This window comes from Choloepus didactylus, chromosome X, assembly GCF_015220235.1.
Source record: "Choloepus didactylus isolate mChoDid1 chromosome X, mChoDid1.pri, whole genome shotgun sequence".
NCBI classification, from domain to species: domain Eukaryota; kingdom Metazoa; phylum Chordata; class Mammalia; order Pilosa; family Megalonychidae; genus Choloepus; species Choloepus didactylus.
The window spans coordinates 113,178,199-113,200,174 of record NC_051334.1 but is presented as its reverse complement, the minus strand read 5'-3'; the positions used below and the strand labels follow the sequence as shown (position 1 = coordinate 113,200,174).

At 39.5% G+C, this 21,976-nt stretch overlaps 1 pseudogene; it reads left to right on the top strand.

The window, feature by feature from the left end:
* The first annotated feature begins 10,385 nt into the window (after window positions 1-10,385).
* On the top strand, window positions 10,386-12,469 carry LOC119523313 (annotated as a pseudogene).
* Window positions 12,470-21,976: the final 9,507 nt, after the last annotated feature.

Genomic DNA, 21,976 nt, shown 5'->3' with positions numbered 1-21,976 from the left:
TTGGACCAAATTACACACATTCATCCTCAAAACCAGATGTGACAGGGTGGAAGTAGTGAGAATTCTTCTTGAAACCAGAGAGCACAAGAAGTCCAGTGCTATCTGCCAGCCCTATTTGGGGGATGCTGGTCAGGTTGGGAAAGACAGGAGGAGCTCTCCCTGTACACTTTTACATACTTGGGTTTGGTTCCCTGCACCAGCCACTCTAACCAGTCTTATGCCTGCAGTGGCTGTTTCATGATGTGGGCTTTGAGCTCACCCTTCAGGAGCGCAAAGGAAATATGCTACCCTTGTGAAAAACAAGTGGGCAAAATAAGGAGACAGATAAACCTGGGAAGCACAAAGAAATGGTGTAGTGATTTTATTGCCATACTACAAACTCCATGCATGGGTACATGGTTCAACTGAGTGAAAATGGTGTAATTGCCTTTTTCCCTTCTCCCAGTCCCACCAGGGGACCCATCCCAACACACAGAAATGGCCTTGACTCTGGGTCAAAATAGCATGATGTGTGGGTGTTCTGCTTCATCTCTCCACGTGCTCTCTAGATCATTCTGCCCTGTCAAATGTATTCATATTGGTATTTCATGCTTCCCTGCTGCCTCCACTACTAGCGGGTAAATCTTGGTGGATTCCTGACTCTCAGTAGGTCTGACCTCAGAAAGTGTGAATCCCTCCTTCTTTCCTCATCAAATATACCACTCATGCCCCAATTTGATGTGGCCCATGGAAGCTGAAAAGGAAAGGTGCCAAGGTCCCAAGTCAGACAGTGACTGAACGTTCCCACATTCCCAGGGCCTGGATGTCTCCAGATGTGCATCTTTCTGGACCCCTGCAGTGGACATGGGTCAGTTGAGGACAGTAGGAAGGTGACAGTTTCCTCCCTTGAGAGCGGGCTGCTTCTGGGTAAGACTTGGAACTCACAGGTTCTGTTCAAGTCTAGCAGTTTTTGGCAGGGTGAGATTTAGTATTAGAGTAAGGTGGCTCGTGGGATAGATTCTTTTAAGAGAAGTAATCTAGGCTGCCTGGCAAGGGTGGGCAAAGGGCTTCTGGGAAATCTCCTCTGCACCTCCCGTTGAGTAACTAGAAAAGAGGACACTAAGAGGGCCCGTGGCTGGGGTCTCCCCTCGAGGACACTGAGGGAAGAGGAACCCTGTATCCTGCACAACCTGCCCAGAGCAAGAGTAAGGATTTGTGGTGAAGGCCAGAAGGAAATAATGGCCCACAGCAAAGCACTGGTTGGATGCTCTTGGTGAACATTGCAGCATTTCTGTCCCCCACTCTTGATGCACTGGCTGAAATAAATCACGAGTCATTTTCAGTTTAAAACAGAAAACCCCAATTAAACAAGTCAGTGAATAAGGACCCTAAAGCAAGTAGCAATAGCTACTCCTCTGGAGGCTGAACTGGAAACCAAGAGTCTGAGAAACAGTTCCAAATGCTAGGGTAATAATGCAGGTTCCAGAGGAAACACCCGAGGAGGGTAATAAAAAAGCCACTCCGTTTCTGGGGCAACAGATATTGACATCCTCTCCTCAGAGTTCCTTTACACAGATGGTAGAAAACCCCCATCACTGTGAACTTAGACTGAGTGAAAGAGAAAACTACAAACTGGAGATTTGTCCTCTACCGACACCTCAAAATGATGAACTGTGTACTGTGGACGGAGTGAAGACAGGGACCTCTATGAGTGGAAAAAATCTGTCCATCCCAATGGGTACTTGGTCAGATATGATTCCCTATCACTGTTTCATGTTGCAGCTAATCCTCCCTCTCCTAGTCCTTCTCATATTACTGTCACGTCTGGTCTTAGAAAGTTGGAAATAACTTCAGACAACTTAACTCCAGAAGATGCATCATCTCAAAGATGACAGACTCTCAAACTTAGTTGACGCCTGCAACTCTTGGAAGAAAAGAACAAAGACCATCCTAAAGGGAGATATGTACTCCATTCCCATTGCCTTTTGGGTATTTAACATCTGGCACTCACTTCATTCATGGAATTGCACATTTCCACACTGTTTGGTAAAAGAGCAGAAAACATAAAGTTACAGCAGATTTCCTCATCACTGCCTCAGTATTTCTTGGGGTCATTCTCTACCTAAAAGCCTTTCATTTTGTACAGGTTGTAAATAGCCTTTACTGTAAATACTCTACTATGTGGCAGGAATTGTGTTGTGTTCTATTTGCATCAATTAATCCTCAACAGAAGACTAAGAGGTAGGTACCATTATGCCTGTTTCACCAATGAATAAAGGGAGGTTGAAGCAGTTTGCCTGCAGCACCAGCTAATCATAAGTGGCAAGACAGGGACCCAAACTCTGACAATCTGTCCCCAGACATGTGATCTCAATCCTGGGATGTTCCCTGGTGGGCAGAGAGGGTAGCAGTCTTCTAAAGTCCTGAGTATACAGCTCTGTAAGATGGGATGATTTCTTCTTATTACCACAATTTTCCCTTAGTTTAACATGACCCCCTTTGAGGTTGCAGCCTGGTGCCAGAATCAAGACAACCAAGTGTCAAAATTCATAAGTAGCCTGGTGACACACTTGTATAGACTAGAGGAATTATTTACACATCAACAAATAATGTTCTTGATTTTTTTTAAATATTCTTCTTTGGAAAACATTTCTTAGCAAGTCCATGTAAGGGTGATTTTAAAAACAACAAAATGTAGGTCCCTTGGGATTTTCTAGACAGGCAATGATTTCTTCTGCAAATAGGGATGGTTTTACTTCTTCCTTACATATCTGTATGCATTTTATTTCCTTTTCCTGCCTTATCACAATGGCCAGTACTCCCAGTAGTCTGTCGAATAAGAGTGGAGAAATTGGACATCCTTGGCTTGCTCCTGATCTTTTTTTATGCAATTTTATTGAGCTGTATTCACCTACCATACAATCATCTGAAGTGTACAATCAATTGTTCACAGTATCATCATGTATTTCTGCATTCATCACCCCAATCTAATTTTTGAACATTTTCATTACTCCAAAAAATAAAAATAAGAATAAAAATAAAAGTAAAAAGGAGCACCTAAAACATCCCAAATTTCTCCCCCCCCACCATTATTCATTTACTTTTTGTCCCCCTTTTTTCTACTTATCCATCCATACACTGGATAAAGGGAGCATGAGCCACAAGGTTTTCACAATCACACAGTCACGCCATATAAGCCATATAGTTATACAATCATCTTCAAGAATCAAGGCTACTGGATTGCAGTTCAACAGTTTCAGGTATTTCCTTCTTTGTTCTTGATCTTAGGGGAAAGTATTCAGTCTTTCACCATTAAGTACAGTGTTAGTTGTAGGTCTTTTTTAGATGCTCTTTATGAAGTTGAGGAAGTTCTTCTCTATTCTTAACATTCTGAGAGTTTTTATTTACCCTGAACAGATGTTGAATTTAACTACTTTTATGCATCAGTTTATAAGATCATATGTTTTTTTCCCCTTGGTGGATAACATTGATTGATTTTCAAATGTTGAACCAGCTTTGCATCCCTGGAATAAACCCCATTTAATCATGGTGTATAATTCTTTCTATATATTGCTGAACTCTATTTGGTAATATTTTGTTAAGGATTTTTGTGTCTGTATTCATGAGAGACATTGGTCTGTAGTTTCCTTTTTTATACTGTCTTTGTACTGATCTTAATATCAGAGGCATACTAGCTTCATAAAATGAAAGTGTGCCTTCTATTTTCTGGAAGAGATCGTGTAGAATTGTTGTTAATACTTTTTTTAAAGGTTTGACAGAATTCTCCTGTGAAATCATCTGGGCAAATTAATGTAATTCAGGCTAGTTTTGCTTTTAATAATTTTTGTCCTTTGTTCTGCTTTACATTTTTTTCTATTCTTAAAATGAATGTTTCATCATAATTTTACATCCACTCCAAAACTTAAGGTGTTTTATTTAGCAAGGCCATTGATCTGGCACCTTCTTCACAGCTGTTGGAGAGCAATATCAAATTTTTCACAGCCACATCCTTGCAAGAAAGAGGTCCACAGGAGCCGGAAGAGAAGGGAATCTCTCTGGGTGCTGTAGGTGCTGGTGTTTTTGCTAGGCCCCTCTCCTATGGCTGCCTGGAGAGCACTGGGATTTGGACTCTCTCACCTAGCCTAACCTACTCCATGAAACAGCCACTGTATAAAAGACAATCAGTCCCAAACTTAGAAACATGAGACTGGGAAGAGGGAGGGCATGAAGCAGATAATCAAAACTTGGAATGTAAAAGTGCCACAGGACAGTCTCTTCAAGCCCTTACCAAGCTATATTCAGAATGTAAAACGTAGTGCTTGGTTGGGTATTAGAATTATGGTTGAGAAAAGTTAGGGGAACCCAAGAGGAACTCAATTGATACTGGCAATCTTTCTCTATTATTCCTTTAATTTCTTCCTTTGAAAAAGAAAATTATCAATTTTTCTCCATTATTTTACCAAATTACAAAAGTAATCATTGCTTGTGATAAAAAATCGACAGTACAGAAGTATATAATATAAAAGGTGAATTACTCCCCTCCCCCCTTTTCTAACCCTTCTCTTCTCCAGCCCTCCTTAGATTCCAGCTTTGTGTTGTACTTGCCCACATTCCCATTTCCTAGCTCTTCTCCCCCATCCCTTCCCATAAGAGTTCTAAACAATTTTCAAAATAAGCCAAAATTTTCAAAAAGTCAAGGCCACTTGTGTTTGCATAAAAACTGGTTACTAACCATTTACTACATGCACTGCTTAGATGTACTACCTATGCTCCCTTGCAAATGTCCCAGCCCAGCACCTGAACAGTCCAGCTCTGCAGGTGTCTACTTATATTCTCCCTGAGCCAAGCTGGATTCACACTAATCTAACTGCATAAAATTACTTCCGGCTAAATCTCTACTATCATGCTTAAAGAATATATACTTAGCACTTGTTGAGGTATAATTAGAGAAGGAATATTATCATGTGTAAGGCTACTAAGATGGTTTTGGCAGTAAACTCTGAGGAAGAAAACTTTTCTAACTTTGCTCCTTCCAGCATTAGCTGACTTTTAAAGCTGGATAGCTCTGAATGGCCAGTCATCTGTGTAAGTCATTCCTTTGCTCCTTTACTTCTCCAGTTAAAAGAGTTGGAATATTCCTGTTAAGCAAATATTCCTCAGGCTTTGGAATCAATTATAGCCCTCCTGTTAGTCAAGCACAAAGGCAGCAAAAGTGAAGTCATTCAGCATGTAGATTCTGGAGATATCCTTCCTGTCTGCTGCTTTTCAAATTCCAGAATTGGCTGTATGATGTTAGGTTAGTAAGGTAACCTCAGTCTGCCTCAGTTTTTCATCAGTGGAATGGTGATGATTATGGCAATACATACTTCAGAGGGTTTTTATGAGAATTATGTGAGTTAATGTAAGGAAATCACTTAGAACTAGGCTTGGCACACAGTAAGTCCCACTCAAGTGTTACCTATCATAGTGATCTCATAGAAAAAATGTAATTTTTATTTGGCTGGGGTAGTGACCAAAGTATCTACATGGTCATGGCTTATAGAGACTACAAACATATAAGACTCATTCACTGATGATGACCTTCATCCTCCAGCCTAGGACTAAAGGCAAAAATTGTGGTGAAAACTAGTTTATTTTGTGCCTCCTGATAATATTCCTTTCACTCTTCCCATTCTCATTCTATCTGATTATTTGAGTCATTATGATGAGGACAGAATTCCCAGCAATGGAACTGACAAAGACAGGCCTATAGAGTATTTAGAAGAATCTCTCTTGTAGGTAGCTTGGGTTGGGTGTTGACCTCACTCTTGTAGCACAGAAGGATGCAGTACAGACAGTAAAAATAGTTTGCTTGCCAACAATCTCTCTCTCTCTTAAATTATATTACCTCAAGGCCCTAGAAACCACAGCTACTTTTTAAGGAAGGATACTTCAACCCATCTCACTCTACCTCATCTTCTCCCCAGCATATTCCCCCATTAAATGAATACAACCCCTGCCAATTCTCCCAGACTGGCAGGTACTTCTTTATCTTGCCTTAATCTTGAGTCAATCTCAATCTTTTAATAGTTCTTCAATTCCCTGAGTTTATTGTCATTCTAATTCACATCACCCTGCCACTTTCCAGTCCTGAATCAGCTTTCCCTCTGCTGCACCAAAGGGTTCTCAGTCTCTGCTTCTAGTGCTGTTGCTGCCACTGGACAATATCCTGATGACAGGATGGTCAGGGCTTCATTTACACTTTTATGAACCCCAGGCTCAGCTGGATTCTCTGTCCCACTCTGCAACCCTTTCACTTAGTCCAGTAAACTCCCTATGCTGTGATCTATGGAAGAATAGGACACTCGAGTTTTCACAAATTAAAAAAAAATTCCCTAATGGCCTCATGATTGATTTGAATAGCCTGATCAAAGGACCGTACTACTGAATTAGATCCCCTCTCACTAATGTTAAAAACACATACATAATTTGGCATCCTTTCTTCTACCTTAGCCATGTGTGAAACAATATTTTTGAGATACTGACCTATAACCTTGTTGCTTCTCAGATATTTTACCCTTTAGCCTTCCTGCCATTCAATCAGATATCCGTGCTTCAGTGAAGGCTTGTAACAGGACTTCCTGGTTTTTGTGTTCCTATAAAAATCTGGTTCCATTATTTTAGGAGCTCTGAGGCAAACAACAAGAATAATAGGGAAACAGATTTCCCATAGATTAGAGAAAATGCCTAATGGAGAGGGGAGGGAAAGAAAGGAAGTGATGAAAGCAGAGATTCCAGAGACAAAATGAATGCAAGTTGTGCCAAGGTGGATGAGGCTCTAGACAGCCTTACAGGGTTTCTGTACCTCAGCATGAAGAAGTAGCTGAAAGAGATTTTGGAGCTGAAGAGGTCATCAGACAAGAATAAGGGACTTTCAGTAGCAATCTCCATGGACCATGAACCGAGACCTTGGTGATCAATGACTCAAAGACCAAATGGTCTATCTCCAACCAATATCTTGGTTCCCGTCCTCTGTTTGCACTAGAATTTAGACACAATCTTGCTTAAAGGGGAGGACCCCTCAATTTATGGAAATTAAATTTCTTCCACCTCAGGGGAATGATAGGCTCAAAATTAGGTTGAATTAGTAAAAATCAGGTTGTATCAGTAAAAAAGTGTTATTTCTTGCTCATGAAATTAAATTCTTAAAAAAATAAAGATAATATTTGCATACCTAAGTTTATGAATGCTGCTTCTATTTTTTTTTTTTTTTTTTACTTTTCCCGAGTCCCTCATGGGAGCTATGCAAATACATTTTAATTCTCTGCCCAAATTACTTTGGGAGGTATTGAGATTTCACGCTAACCTTTACAACCCAACCAGATCTCATTCCCTATTCAAAGTTCCATGTAATTATGGTGCTTCAATAAATTATTTAGTATGCTACAGAAAATATAGGTTTTGCATTGAATAAACATCTCTTCCTTTGGTCTCACACAGAAGTTGAAGTTTTAAAACACCATCAATATCTTCCTTAGTCCTAACCAAGTCCATTTCATTCATATCTCTAATTGAAGTCAGGTCTCTTTTTCAGCCTCTTTAACATTTGCTGTATGGGGTAATGCTGACATTCATACTGCTCAACTCTGGCTCTGAGGCTCAGGTATCACACAGATACTCAAAAAGTTCCAGGGACCAACCAGGTTATACACAAAGAGCTCAGCATCTCAGAATTTAGAGATAACCATTACAACTCAGGAATAGATGTGACTGCTGTAAGAGTTTACAATCTAGGGACCTTTTCAGTAAGCCTTTCCCTGATAGCCTGTGCTCTAAAATTCAATTCTCAGAGTTTGCACATTATAGTTAGTCTGTATTAGTGAGATGTTATAATGTTTGTCTTTTTGTTTCTGGCTTATTTCACTCAAAATGTTGTCCTCAAGATCCATTCACCTAGTTGCATGCCTCACAACTTCATTCTTTCTTGCAGCTGCTCAATATTCTATCGTATGCACACACCACAGTTTACCATCCTGTTCATCAGTTGATGTACCCTTAGGCCACCTCCATCCATTGCAAATCATGAATACTGCTGCCATAAACACCAATGTGCAAATGTCCATTCATGTCCCTGCTCTGTTCTTCCAAGTATATACCCAAAAATGAGGTTGCAGGACCTTATGAGTACCCCATACTTAGCTTCTCGTGGAATCACCACACTGTCCTTCAGATGAGCTATACCATTCTGCTTCCCCACCAGCAGGGAATAGGTACATTCCTTTCTCCATGTTTTCTCCAGCAGTTGTATCTCTCAGTTTATTTTTTTTGCCTGCACCTTTTTAGAAATATATTCACATACCATACAACCATCCATTGTGTACAATCAATTGTTCGCAGTGTCATCATAAAGTTGTGCATTCAGCACCACAATCAGCCCTTGAACACATTCATTACTCAAAAAAAATTCAAATAAGAATTATAAAAAGGATAAAATAAAAAATAAAAATAGAGTAAAATAAAATACAATAAAACGGTCAGAAAACAACACCACCAAGAATCCCATACCCCTCCCTCATATTCCCGTTATACACATTTAGCTTTGGTATATTGCCTTTGTTACAATTAATGGAAGCATATTACAATGTTACTGTTAACTATGAACTCTAGTTAATGCAGATTGTACTTTTTCCACAATACCATCTATGCTGGTTTGGATGTATTATGTCCCCCCAAATGCCACATTCTTTAATGAAATCTTGTGGGGGCAGATGTATTTAGTGTTGATTAAATTGTAATTCTTTGAGCATTTCCATGGAGATGCAACCCACCCAACTGTGGGTGATAACTCTGTATAATTTCCATGGAGGTGTGGCCCCGCCCATTCAGCATGGGCCTTGATTAGTTTACTAGAGCACTATATAAGCTCAGACAGAAGGAGCGAGCTTGCTACAGCCAACAGGGACACTTTGAAGAACACACAGGAGCTGAGAGAGGAGCTTCAGCTTACAAAGACATTTTGGAGATGGCCTTTGAAAGCATATTTTTGCTCCAGAGAAGCTAAGAGAGGAAAAATGCCCCAAGAGCAACTAAGAGTGATATTTTTGAGAAGCTGAAGCCTAGGGAGGAATGTCCTTAGAGAAAGCCATTTTGAAACCAGAACTCCAGAGCAGAAGCCAGCTACATGCCTTCCCAGCTAACAGAGGTTTTCCAGATGCCAATGGCCATCCTCCCGCAAAGGTACCCAATTGTTGTTGCATTACCTTAGACACTTTATGGCCTTAAGACTGTAACTGTATAACCAAATAAATCCCCTTTTATAAAAGCCAATCCATTTCTGGTGTTTTGCATTCCGGCAGCATTAGAAAACCAGAACACCATCCCATTTTCACACCTTGAAAAATTGACACTCATTTGTTCTCCCACATGTACAAACATCTTTATGTATGTACATTTAATCACCATCATTGATCACTAAGGTATCACTAAGTTATACAGTCCAAGTCTTTATCTTCTAGCTTTCCTTCCAGTGTCACACATGTCCCGAGCCTTCCTGTTTCAACTTTACCCATAGTCACATTTGTTCCATGTGCTTACAATATTGTACTACCATAACACAATATTGTGTTATCCATTTCTGGATCTATACAATCAATGCTGTTGAACATTCTGTGCTCCTTCAGCAATCAAATGCCTGAATTTTCCTTTCTTTCTATCTCTTGATAACCTGTGTTCTGTTTTAACTCTCAACATTGCTCATTAATGTTAGTTCATATTAGCGAGACCATACAGAATTTGTCCTTTTGTTTCTGGCTAATTTCATTCAACATAATGTCCTCAAGGTTCATCCATGTTGTTATATGCTCTGCGACATTATTCTGTCTTACACCTGCATAATATTCCATCATATGTATATACCACGGTTTGTTTATTCACTCATCTGTTGATGGACATTTGGGCTGTTTCCATCTCTTGACAATCATGAATAATGCAACTATAAACATCAGTTTACAAATATCTGTTTATGTTTCAGTTTCAGTACCACTGAGTATATACCTAGTAATGGAATTGCTGGATCACATGGCAATTCTATACTTAGCTTCCTGAGGAACTGCCACACTGCCTTCCAGAGTGGCTGCACCAGTCTACATTCCCAACAACAGTGAATAAATGTACCTCTCTCGGGAGCCAGAGGAGGAAGGCAGCCGAGACGAGGAAGAGGACGCAGTTTCGGGCATGAACGTTGGGGTGACGGGTGGCTTGTTGGGCGCGCCGGGGCCTCAGGAGCCCAGAGGCCCCCCTCGGTGATCCAAACCAGAATATCACATTGCGTTTAGCCTGCCTTGTTTTTAACTGCAGTTCATGAACATGTGGTGCCAACAGGAAGTTCCTCATCCAGAGTCATAGTACACATGAATCTGGATTGCTTTTATGCACAAGTAGAGATGATCTCAAATCCAGAACTAAAGGGCAAACCTTTAGGAGTTCAGCAGAAGTATTTGGTGGTTAACTGCAACTATGAAGCCATGAAACTTGGAGTTAAGAAGCTTATGAATGTCAGAGATGCAAAAGAAAAGTGTCCACAGATGGTATTAGTTAATGGAGAAGATTTGACCCGTTACAGAGAGCTGTCATATAAGGTTACAGAGTTATCAGAAGAATTTAGCCCGGTTGTTGAGAGACTTGGATTTGATGAAAATTTTGTGGATCTAAGTGAGATGGTTAAAAAGAGACTTCAACAGCTTCAAAATGATGACCATTCTGCAGTCACTGTATCAGGTTGCATATATAACAGTCTATATACCTATATGACATCTTGCACGTCAGACTACTTATTGGATCTCAGATTGCAGCAGAGATGCGGGAAGTTATATATGATCAATTGGGTCTCACTGGCTGTGCTGGAGTGGCTTCTAATAAACTATTGGCAAAGTTGGTTTCTTGCATCTTTAAACCAAACCAACAAACAGTCTTATTTCCTGAAAGTTGTCAAGATCTCATTCATAGTTTGAACCACATAAAAGAAATGCCTGGTATTGGCTATAAAACAACCAAACGTCTTGAAGCACTGGGTATCAGTAGTGTGCATGATCTCCAAACCTTTTCATCCAAAATATTAGAGAAGGAATTAGGAATTTCAGTTGCTCAGCATATCCAGAAGTTCAGTTTTGGAGAGGATAACTCTCCTGTAACACCCTCAGGACTACCTCAGTCTTTTAGTGAAGAAGATTCATTTAAAAAGTGTTCATCAGAAGTTGAAGCTAAAAAAAGATTGAAGAACTACTTGCTAGTCTTTTGAACAGAGTATGCCAAGATGGAAGAAAGCCCTATACTATAAGATTAATAATCTGTAGGTATTCATCTGAGAAGCACTAAAGTCATGAGAGTCATCAGTGCCCTATTCCATTCCATGTGATTCAGAAGTTAGGGACAGGGAATTATGATGTGATGACCCCAATAGTTGATATACTCATGAAGCTTTTTTGAAATATGGTGAATGTGAAGATGCCATTTCACCTTACCCTTCTACGTGTGTGTTTCTGCAATCTTAAAGCACTTAATACTGCTAAGAAAGGACCTATTGATTATTACTTAACACCATCATTATCAACAACTTCATGCTTTGGCAAGCGCAGTTTTAAAATGAAAGACCCTCATATGGAAGGTTATTCAAAAGACAAAGAAACAAACTGGGATTTTCTACCAAGTGGAAGAATTGAAAGTCCAAGGACTGGGGAGTCTCAACTAGATACTACAAATTTTTCTAAAGAAAAAGGCATTAATGAGTTCTTACTCCATTCACTTCTGGAGAGTATTAACCAAGAAGTCTTTAAGCAGCTTCCAGGAGATATTCAAGGAGAAATCCTTTCAGGAAAATCTAGAGAAAATTTCAAGGGAAAGGAAGTTTGAGTTGTCCGTTACATGCCTCCAGGGGAGTATTACCTTTCTTTTCTAAAAAACAGATGCAAGATAGTCCCTCAGGAGATATTCAAGAAGAAATCCTTTCAGGAAAATCTAGAGAAATTTTCAAAGGAAAGGAAGCTTGAGTCCTCCGTTACATGCCTTCAGGGGAATATTATCTTTCTTTTCTACAAAACAGATGCAAGATAGTCCCTCAAATCCCAGAGACCATTTACCCAGTAGTAAACAGGTATCCTCTGTATCTCACTGTGAACCAGGAACATCAGGCTTGAGTAGCAGTAGGTCCTCTTATCTGTCTAGCCACAAGGATTATCAACATTTAGACAGTGGAGTAAAAGATAAACGAATGAGTCAAGGACCTAAAGAATCTCAAGGATTCCATTTTTCAAATACAAACCCTTCTGTGTCTATTTTCCATTCATTTCCAAATTTGCAAAGTGAGCAACTTTTCCAAAAAAATTGCACTACAGATAGCCATAAGCACCCCATAGCAACAGGCTTTCATCATGAAGCACTTACAGAAAATAAAGAGCAAGGTTCTGTGGAGGAGAAAATTACTTTTCCTTCTGACATTGATCCTGAAGTTTTCTGAGTTACCAGTAGAGGTACAAAAAGAAATGTTGAGACTGAGTGGAAGAGAACAGGATCTTATTTCCAAATTTTACATAAATAGGCATGTTCAAAAAAAAGAAAGGTTTAAAAAGCAAGGGAAATGCCTTTGTTCTTCTAAGATTAGCAGTTTACTAAGATTTTCTAAATTAAACCTTATCAGATATTCAATAATGTAGAAATCTAATGTAAAATGTTTCCAATAAAGCAAGAAAACTTAGGGGAAGTAAACTCCTGAACAAAGCATAAAAATAGTCATAACAGAAGAAATAGTGTAAAATATTATCTTCCTCTCATTTCTAAAGCTATTTTATGTTGCTTTTCAATAAAAAGAATGTCATGGTTAAAAAAAAAAAAATGTACCTCTCTCTCCACACCCTCTCCAGCACTTGAAATTTTCTGTTTTTTAAATTTTATAATGGCCAGTCTACTAAGTGTGAGATGATATTTCATTGTGGTTTTGATTTGTATTTCCCTAATAGCCAGTGATATTGAGAATTTTTTCATAGTTTTTGAGCCATTTGTATATCCTCTTCAGAAAAGGATCTGCCCATGTCTTTTGCCTATTTTTTTTGCATCTTTAAAAACGTACATTATATATTTTTTTCTTTTTTTTTCTTTTTAATTTTTATTGGGATTGTTCAGATACCATACAATTATCCAAAGATCCAAAGTGTACAATCAGTTGCCCCTGGTACCCTCATACAGCTGTGCATCCATCACTGCACTTAATTTTTGTTCAATTTTTAGAAACTTTTCATTACTCCAGACAAGAAACAAAGTGAAAGATGAAAAAAGAAAAAAAAAAAAAAAAAAGAAAAGGAAACTCAAATCCTCCCATATCCCTAACCAACGCCCCTCGATTGTTGACTCATAGTGTTGGTATAGTACATTTGTTACTGTTTATGAAAGAATGTTGAAATACTTCTAACTGTCGTATATAGTTTGCAATAGGCATATATTTCTTCCCTGTATGCCCCTCTATTATTAACTTCTAGTTGTATTGCCATACATTTGTTCTGGTTCATGGAAGAGTTTTCTAATATTTGTACAGTTAATCATGGACATTGCCCACCATAGGATTCAGTTTTATACAGTCCCATCTTTTGACTTCCAACTTTCCTTCTGGTTACATATATGACTCTGAGCTTCCCCTCATTCACGCACCATTCGGCACTGTTAGTTATTCTCACATCTTGCTACCGCACCTCTGTTCATTTCCAAACATTTAAGTTCATCCTACTTGAACATTCTGCTCATACTAAGCAACTGCTCCCCATTCTTAAGGCTCATCCTATATTTTGGTACCTTATATTTCATGTCTATGAGTTTACATATTATAATTAGTTCTTATCAGTGAGACCCTGCAATATTTGTCCTTATGTGTCTGGCTTATTTCACTCAGTATATTGCCCTTGAGGTTTTCTCATCAACCCATTTTTTTTTTTTAATATGGTTTTGTTCACACACCATACATTCCATCCTAAGTAAACAATCGATGGTTCTCTGTAAGGTCACATATTTATGCGTTCACCACCTTCACCACTATCTATATAAGTGCATCTACATTTCTTCCACAAGGCAGGAGGGAGAGTCAAAGAAGGTAGAGAGGCAAAAGAAAGAGGAAAAAAAATGACAGCTAGGAAGCAGCAAAAGGAAAAATAACCTTAAATCAAAGTAGAGTAAAGAATCAGACAATACCACCAATGTCAAGTGTCTAACATGCCTCCCCTATCCCCCCCTCTTATCTGCATTTACCTTGGTATATCGCCTTTGTTACATTAAAGGAAGCATAATACAATGATTCTGTTAGATACAGTCTCTAGTTTACATTGATTGCATCCCTCCCTCAATGACTCCCCTTTTTTAACACCTTGCAAGGTTGACATTTGCTTGTTCTCCCTCGTAAAATAACATATCTATACATTTTATCACAATTGTTGAACACTCTAGATTTCACCAAGTTATACAGTCCCTTTCTTCTGGTGTCTCACATGCTCCCAACCTTCCTCTCTCAACCGTATTCATAATTATCTTTGTTCATTATACTTACATTGCTGTGCTACCATCTCCCAAAACTGTGTTCCAAACCACGCACTCCTGTCTTCTCTTATCACTCTGTAGTGCTCCTTTAGTATTTCCTGTAAGGCGGGTATCTTGTTCACAAAGTCTCTCATTGTCTGTTTGTTGGAAAATATTCGAAGGACAGCTTTGCTGGATATAGGATTCTTGGTTGGCAGTTTTTCTCTTTCAGTATCTTAAATATATCACACCACTTCCTTCTTGCCTCCATGGTTTCTGCTGAGAGATCCACAGTCTTATTAAGCTTCCTTTGTATGTGATGGATTGCTTTTCTCCTGCTGCTTTCAGGATTCTCTTTGTCTTTGACATTTGATAATCTGATTATTAAGTGTCTTGGTGTAGGCCTATTCAGATCTATTCTGTTTGGAGTAAACTGCGCTTCTTGGATCTGTAATTTTACGTCTTTTGTAAGAGATGGGAAATTTTCATTAATTATTTCCTCTATTATTGCTTGTGCCCCTTTTCCTTTCTCTTCTCCTTCTGGGACACCAATGATACGTACATTCTTGTACTTTGTTTCATCCTTAAGTTCCCGGAGACGTTGCTCATATTTTTTCATTCTTTCCTCCATCTGCTCCTTTGTGTGTAGGCTTTCAGGTGTTTTGTTCTCCAGTTCCTGAGTGTTTTCTTCTGCCTCTTGTGATCTGCTGTTGTATGTTTCCATTGTGTCTTTCATATCTTGTGTTGTGCCTTTCATTTCCATAGATTCTGCTAGTTGTTTTTTTGAACTTTCAATTTCTGCCTTATGTATGCCCAGTGTTTTCTTTACAGCCTCTATCTCTTTTGTGAAATATTCTCTAAACTTTTTGAATTGATTTAGCATTAGTTGTTTAAATTCCTGTATCTCAGTTGAAGTGTATGTTTGCTCCTTTGACTGGGCCATAGCTTCGTTTTTCTTAGTGTAGGTTGTAGTTTTCTGTTGTCTTGGCATCTGACCTCCTAGGCCATCCCAATCAGGTTTTCCCAGATGAGAACAGGCTCAGGTCACAAAAGGAGGAAATATTCTGTATCTGGTTTTCCTGATGGTTTTTCTTAGAGGATTGATACACCTGTGCTTTTCTGCCTGACAGGTGCACTTGTCAGCCTGTCACCGGCTGGTCTAAGAAGGTGTGGCCTGTGGCTCTCCTCCCCCAGGCTTTGGGGTCTGGTTCTGGAAAGGTGGGCGGTAGAGCTGGGCCCCTCCCTTTCCTCTTGGGAAGCTATGCCCCCTCCAGAGAGGTCATCTGAATATCATTAAGTTCTTTGTTTCTCTGACTCTGCTGATCAAAGTGTTTTGATTTTAAAGTGGCTGAGGCTGTCTTTACTGCAAAGCACTGTGGTCTGTAAATGGCTGAGGTTTCCTCTACAGAGAAAGAAAGGAAAAGAAAAGCTCCCAGGTTCACCTGTCAGCCAGAGATAGCACCCAATCCTCTGGGCTCCCAGTCCTGAGACAGATATGTCCCTCGACTCTCCCAGGGTCAGTTGTCACCAAAAGCCTCTGTCTGCTTGTTGAGGATTTGCTGTCTATATTGAGCGGTTAACATTAAAACTGCAGTTGGAGCTGGGCTGAGAGAGTGCTGCTCTCTAGCACCAAGAGGCTTCCATAAGGGAGGGTCTCTCGGCTCTTGGCTCTCGGCATGGATCTGCAGTTTAACTTACAGATTTTATGCTGTGATCTTGGGCATTCCTCCCAATTCAGGTTGGTGGATGATGAATGGACAGTCACGTTTGTCTCCCCACAGTTATTCCAGGTTACTTACTAGTTTTTTGGTCACTTATGGATTGTTCCAGGGGGGGACTAACAGTCTTCTACTCCTCTCTGTGCTGCCATCTTAGCTCCTCTCTTTTGCCCATTTTTAATTGGGTTATTTATTTTTTTGTTGTTGAGTTGTAGGATCTCATTACCTATTCTGGATATTAAACCCTTATCTGATATGTGGTTTCCAAATATTGTCTCCCATTGCATAGGATGCCTTTTTACTTTTCTGACAAAGTCATTTGATGTACAAAAGTGTTTAATTTTGAGGTGATCCCATGTTTTTATTTCTTCTTTCAGTGGACATGCTTTGGGAGTAAGGTCTAGGAAACCACCACCTATCACAAGATCTTTAAGATATTTCCCTGCATTTTCTTCTAAAATTTTATGGTTTTAGCTCTAATGTTTGGGTCTTTGATCCATTTTGAGTTAATTTTTGTATAAGGTGTGAGATAAGAGTCCTCTTTCATTCTTTTGGATATTGATATACAGTTCTCCAAGCACCATTTATTGAAGAGGCTGCTCTGTCCCAGTTGCCTTGGCTTGACTGCCTTATCAAAGATCACTTGTCCCTAGATGTGAGGGTCTATTTCTGAACACTCAATTCAGTTTCCCTAGTCAGTATATCTATCCTTATGCCAGTACCATGCTGTTTTGACCACTGTAGCTTTGTAATATGCTTCAAAGTTAGGTAGTGTGAGACCTCCTACTTAATTCCTCTTTTTCAAGATATTTTTGGCTATTTGGGGCACCTTGCCCTTCCAAATAAATTTGTTTATTGATTTTTCTATTTCTGCAAAGTAAGTTTATGGAACTTTAATTGGTAGTGCATTGAATCTATAAATCAATTTGGGTAGAATTGACATCTTAATTATATTTGGTTTTCTAATCCATGCACATAGTATGTCCTTCCATTTATTTAGGTCTTCCTTGATTTCTTTTAGCAATTTCTTTAGTTTTCTGGGCATAAGTCTTTTGTGGCCTTGGTCAAGTTTATTCCTAAATTCTTGATTCATTTGGTTGCTTTTTATATGCAATTTTTACTTGATTTCCTTCTCATGTTGCTCATTACTGGTGTATAGGAACACTACTGATTTTTGCATATTGATCTTGTACCCTGCCACTTTACTGTATTCACTTTTTGGCCCAAATTGCTTTGCTGTAGATTTTTCCAGATTTTCTACATATAGGATAATGTCGTCTGCAAACAGTGAAAGTTTTTCTTCTTCTTCTCCAATTTGGATGCCTTTTATTTCTTTTTATTGCCTAATTGCTCTAGCTAGAACTTCCAGCACAATGTTGAATAACAATGGTGACAGTGGGCTTCCCTGTCTTGTTCCTGATCTTAGAGGAAAAGCTTTCAGTCTTTCCCCATTGAGTATGATATTAACTGTGGGTTTTTCATATATTGCCTTTATCATATTGAGAAGGTTCCCTTCTATTCCTATCCTTTGAAGTGTTTTCATCAAGAAAGGATGCTGAATTTTGTCAAATGCCTTTTCTGCATTGATCGAGATGACCGTGTCATTTTTCCACTTTGATTGATTGATGTGGTGTATTACATTAATTTATTTTCTTGTGTTGAACCAGCCTTGCATACCTGGAATAAATCCCACTTGGTCATGGTGTATAATTCTTTTAATGTGCCGCTAGATGTGATTTGTGAGTATTTTGTTGAAGATTTTTGCATCTATATTCATTAAAGAGGTTGGTTTGTAATCGTCTTTTTTGTAGTATCTTTGTCTGACTTTGGTATTTGAGTGATGTTAGCTTCATAGAATGAGTTAGGTAGCTTTCCCTCCTCTTCAATTTTTTGAAGAGTTTGAGCAGGATTGGTACTAATTCTTTCTTGAATGCTTGGTAGAATTCACATGTGAGGCCATCTGGTCCTGGACTTTCCTTTTTTGGGAGCTTTTTGATGACTGACTCAATCTCTTTAATTGTGATTGGTTTGTTGTGGTCATCTATTTCTTCTCGAGTGAATGTTGGTTATTAATGCTTTACTAGGAAGTTTCCCATTTTGTCTAAGTTGTCTAGTTTATTAGCATATAGATGCTTGTAGTATCCTCTGATTATCTCCTTTATTTCTGTGGGGTCAGTAGTTATGTCCCCTTTACCATTTCTAATTTTATTTATTTGCATCTGTTTTCTTATTTTTTGTTGTTGTTGTTGTTGTTAGCCTAGCTAAGGGTCCATTGATTTTACTGATTTTCTCAAGGAACCAACTTCTGGTTTTATTGATTTGCTCTATTGTTTTTCATGTTCTTGATTTCATTTGTTTCTGCTCTAATCTTTGTTATTTATTTCCCACTGTTTGCTTTGGGGTTAGTTTGCTGTTCTTTCTCTAGTTCCTCCAGGTGAACAGTTAATTCCTCAAATTTTGCTCTCTGTTCTCTTTTAATATAGGCATTTAGGGCAATAAATTTTCCTCTCAGCACTGCCTTTGCTGCATCCCATATGTTTTGATATGCTGTGTTTTCAGTTTCATTTGCCTCAAGCTATTTACTAATTTCTCTTGTAATTTCTTCCTTGACCCATTGGTTGTTTAAGAGTGTGTTGTTTAGCCTCCATACATTTGTGACTTTTCTGAACTTCTGCCTGTTATTGATTCCCAACTTCATTCCATTATGATCCAAGAAAGTGTTTTTTATATTACAAAATTTTAAATTTGTTGAGACTTGCTTGTGACCCAACATGTGGTCTATCCTAGAGAATGATCCATGACCACTTGAGAAAAAATGTTTATCCTGCTGTTGTGTGAGGTAGTGTTCTATAAATGTCTGTCAAGTCTAGATCATTTATCACACAATTCAACATCTCTGTTGAATATTGCTTCTTGAAAGAGCTTTCTCCTCCTTTGTAACATTGCTACTACAATAGTAACAGTTTATAAAACAGTGGCTTTCAAAGTTTTTTCTGCTAAGTCCTAGGTGTCAAGCAAGTTTCTCATGGGGATCTTGATAGAGATTGAGAGGATAACAAGTTGGCAGGAATCTGGGCATCACCTAGCACAGCTTTCTCTAGAGTACTTTCTCTTTTATCTATTTAATATATTGATGGTTATCATAACATTACCATTAAATAGAATATTCAGTTACTCAAGATGTTGGGAGGCCATTTATGTAAAGGGTAAAAAAATTCATAGCCATACTATGAAATATGTCCACACAGGCATGACAATGGTTTGCCTAAATGAATTTCAAAACAGTTCCGAAAACATTTCCCTAATGTTTTAAGCAATAACAACAAAAATGTAGAGCTTCTTACAGAGGTGACTATTTTGAAGCTTAGTATTTGTTTGCATTTTAAGTTCTCAAGTTTGTTAAAGAAGAAAGTCATTCTTTTGACTTCATTGTCACATGTCACATTTTCACTGACAATACGGCTCTGGTGAAACAGGATTAATGCTTCTCTTCTTTAAAATGCAAAGGCAAATGAGATCTCTGTCTTGAGGCTTGCTCTTATGAAGCTTGTTACTGCAAAGAAGAGGATAAACCTACTTATAATTGTGCCTAAGAGTCTCCCCCTGAGTACCTCTTTGTTGCTCAGATGTGGCCCTCTCTCTCTAGCTAAGCCAACTTGGTGGGTGAACTCACTGCCCTCCCCCCTACGTGGGACCTGACTCCCAGAGGTGTAAATCTCCCTAGAAATGTGGGATATGACTCCCAGGGATGAATATAGACCCAAGATTGTGTGATTGAGAACATCTTCTTGACCAAAAGGGGGATGTAAAATGAAACAAAACAAAGTTTCAGTGGCTGAGAGATTCCAAATGCAGTCGAGAGGTCACTCTGGTGGACGTTTTTACTTACTATGTAGATAACCCTTTTTAGGTTTTACTGTATTGGAATAGCTAGAAGTAAATACCTGAACCTATCAAGCTGCAACCCAGTAGCCTTAACATTTGAAGATGATTGTATAACTATGTCACTTACATGGGGTGATGGTGTGATTGTGAAAACCTTGTGGTTCACACTCCCTTTATGTATTGTATGGATGGATGAGTAGAAAATGGGGATAAAAACTAAATGAAAAATAGGGTGAGATGGGGGGATGATTTGGGTGTTCTTTTTTACTTTTATTTTTTATTCTTATTCTGATTCTTTCTGGTGTAAGGAAAATGTTCAAAAATAGATTGGGGTGATGAATGCACAACTATATGTTGGTACTGTGAACAGTTGATTGTACACCATGGATGACTGTATGGTATGTGACTATATCTCAATAAAACTGAATTTTAGGAGGCGGGGCAAGATGGCAGACTGGTGAGCTGTATGTTTTAGTTACTCCTCCAGGAAAGTAGGTAAAAAGCCAGGAACTGCGTGGACTGGACACCACAGAGCAATCTGTCTTTGGGCATACTTCATACAACACTCATGAAAACGTGGAACTGCTGAGATCAGCGAAATCTGTAAGTTTTTGCGGCCAGGGGACCCGCGCCCCTCCCTGCCAGGCTCAGTCCCGGGGGAGGAGGGGCTGTCAGCTCCGGGAAGGAGAAGGGAGAATTGCAGTGGCTGCTCTTATCGGAAACTCATTCTACTGATTCAAACTCCAACCATAGATAGACTGAGACCAGACACCAGAGACTCTGAGAGCAGCCAGCCCAGCAGAGAGGAGACAGGCATAGAAAAAAAACAACACGAAAAACTCCAAAATAAAAGCAGAGGATTTTTGGAGTTCTGGTGAACACAGAAAGGGGAAGGGCGGAGATCAGGCCTTGAGGCGCATATGCAAATCCCGAAGCAAAGCTGATCTCTCTGCCCTGTGCACCTTTCCTTAATGGCCCTGGTTGCTTTGTCTATTAGCATTTCAATAACCCATTAGATCTCTGAGGAGGGCCGTTTTTTTTTTTTTTTTTTTTTTTAAATCCATTTTGCTTTTTCTAAAACAATTACTCTAAGAAGCTCAATACAGAAAGCTTCAAAGAATTGAAATTTGGGCACGTCAAGTCAAGAGCAGAACTAAGAGAGCTCTGAGACAAAAGGCAATAATCCAGTGGCTGAGAAAATTCACTAAACAACACAACTTCCCAAGAAAAGGGGGGTGTCCGCTCACAGCCACCATCCTGGTGGACAGGAAACACTCCTGCCCATCGCCAGCCCCATAGCCCAGAGCTGCCCCAGACAACCCAGTGTGACGGAAGTGCTTCAAATAACAGGCACACAACACAAAACTGGGCGTGGACATTAGCCTTCCCTGCAACCTCAGCTGAATGTCCCAGAGCTGGGAAGGGGGAGCAGTGTGAATTAACAGAGCCCCATTCAGCCATCATTTGAGCAGACTGGGAGCCTCCCAACACAGCCCAGCAGCCCAGAACTGCCCTGGGGGGACGGCACTCACCTGTGACATAGCACAGTCATCCCTCAACAGAGGACCCGGGGTGCACAGCCTGGAAGAGGGGCCCACTTGCAAGTCTCAGGAGCCATACGCCAATACCAAAGACTTGTGGGTCAGTGGCAGAGACAAACTGTGGCAGGACTGAACTGAAGGATTAGACTATTGCAGCAGCTTTAAAACTCTAGGATCATCAGGGAGATTTGATTGTTAGGGCCACCCCCCCTCCCCGACTGCCCAGAAACACGCCCCACATACAGGGCAGGCAACACCAACTACACACGCAAGCTTGGTACACCAATTGGGCCCCACAAGACTCACTCCCCCACTCACCAAAAA